Source organism: Lagopus leucura, unplaced genomic scaffold (assembly GCF_019238085.1).
Source record: "Lagopus leucura isolate 7727_CA_CO unplaced genomic scaffold, USGS_WTPT01 Super-Scaffold_100048, whole genome shotgun sequence".
Lineage (NCBI taxonomy): Eukaryota > Metazoa > Chordata > Aves > Galliformes > Phasianidae > Lagopus > Lagopus leucura.
This window is the reverse complement of record NW_024962294.1, coordinates 470,756-472,948: the sequence shown is the minus strand read 5'-3', so window position 1 is coordinate 472,948 and position 2,193 is coordinate 470,756.

The window sequence follows — 2,193 nt, the reverse complement described above, 5'->3', positions numbered from 1 at the left end:
CGCGTGCCCTGTCGTTGAGAAGCAGAGCCTGGCGGTGAGGAGCAGCGAGGAGCGCGGCGCTGCAGCGATGCTGGTGGCAGCACGGCCGGGCGGAGCTCGTGGCCGGAGCTCGGTGAGGTTTTGCAGCTCCTCATCGTTGTGTCGGGCGGCCTGGAGGGGCTCCACGCTGTTGGCAGAGCGCGAGGGCAGCGGCAGCGCCGGCAGCTCGGCTTTGCTGCTGATGGAAGAGCTGAGCTGGCCGTGCTTCGGCGGCGTGAGAGCCGGGAAACCGCTGCAGGAATGGGGGGAGAAGCGCAGCGCCCGAGTGGAGCGGAGCGGGGGAAACGGAGCGGTGCGGGGTGGGCGCTCAGTGCGGGGAGCGCGGCCGCCAGGGGGCGCCCGCGGGCGGCTGCGGTTGAGCTGCGCGCTGCGAGACCCCCGGCTCGTGGGGCTGGAGCTGCGCGCCGGGCTCTGCCGAAGGAAAACTCCCCCGAAGCAGCGGCGTGTGATGCGTTTGCTGGAAAGAGTTTAAATGTGAATGGGGGAAAAAAAGGAGGAAAGGATCCCTCGTGTCCTTCTGGAAAGACAGGAAGTGGGGGTGAGGTGGTGCGGCTGAAGGGAGAGTGGTTTCTGTGCGAGCCCCAACGGGGGATGCTGAGGATGCTGAGGATGCTGAGGATGCTCCCCACGCGGCATCATACCGAGGGCTGCCTGAAATCGGAGCTCCGCTCTGCGCAGGTAGCACTGGAGCTGGCAGTGTTGACACAGCTCATAATGGAGATAAGGCATCCCAGAGCAGTGCCCTCACTGCCTCCAGCAGCAGCGCTGTTATGAAGATAGCTGAAATCGTTGGGCTGTCACAGGTACTGTAAACCCCAGGCGTTAATAAGAGCCAGATCTCCCATATAAGGCTGCGTGTGCTGCTCCGATCCCTTTGGTCCCCACTCGTAGGAGAAATGGTTTGGGACCCATTTCAGTGGCTGCTTTCTAACCTGGAGCTGGCGGGGCAGAGCCTGGGCACGCTGCTGGGCAGCACATGCAGCACAACACAGTCGGCAGCCTCAGCTTTGGGTCTGAGCACAGTGCAGCATCTCTGTCTGCCCCGCTCAGTGCCTCCCTCCCCAGGAGCAGTTTCTGTGTCTCCTGGTTGGGATGAGCTCAGCACAGCCGCTGTGTGGGTGACAACGGGCAGCTGATGCTGGGGAAAGTTGCACTGTGCTGCTGACAGCTGCTGTGCCCCGGGGTGCACATCTCAGGCTGCCCTGCCAGAGGAAAACACAGCCATGAAGGTCACAGTGCTGCCGGGGGCTCCGGGCACGATGAAGAAGTGCTCAGTGACTGCCTCAATAGGGACCAGCCACCACGGTGGGAAATGGGGTCCATGGGAGCACAGCTGATGTGGCTGAGGCCTTTCTGAGGAGCTCGTGCTCAGCTCTTCCCTTCCGAGCACCACAAGCTCTGGGGATCCTCGCCCAGGGGCTCTGCAGGACCTCGTGCTGCAGCACACGGTGCTGAGGCTGCGCTGGGCAGAACCAGAGACCACGCAGGCACAGCAGCTCAGGGTCTGCCTTCAGCCTCCCATTTGCTGGAGCTCAGCAGCTCCAGGCTGGCTGCTGCCTGCCCTGGGCTGAGCCCAAGCCTCACGCAGACGCAGGTGCTGCACGGCTCCTGCAGCTCCCAGCACAGCATCCCTCACACTGTGGGGCTGCTCGCATCCTCCTCTCCACCACAGCAGCCCCAGGACCTCCCAGCACCTCCATCCAGGGCACCGACCCGGGGCTTTGCTCCGCCCCATCGCAGCCCCCATCCTGCAGTGCCCCCATCCCACCCCCCTCCCCCCCCAAACCAGCAGCTCTGCAGCTGCATACCAGGGCTGCAAAACTTACTGGAAATCCTGTAGATGCAAATCCCGGCTTCCCATCCGTGCCAGGAATTTGAGCTGCAATCCCAAGAGGGCAGCAGGCTCCAGGCACGCAGGCCTCCCCGCTCTCATTGCCCAGCATCCGAAATGCTCTTTAAGGCCAGACTGGAGGAGGCGCTGCTCGCAGCCGCCTGCCGGCTTCCCCAGCCCCATTTCTGGGGCCGTGCCCGTTGATGGCAGCTGGCCGCCCGCAGCTCCAGCAGTGGCAGAGATGCCCCGCGTGTGCGTGCAGCTCGGCCCTCGGGCGCAGCTGCACCTGCAGTGCTGTGCAGCAGCGGAGGATTGCAGCGCTG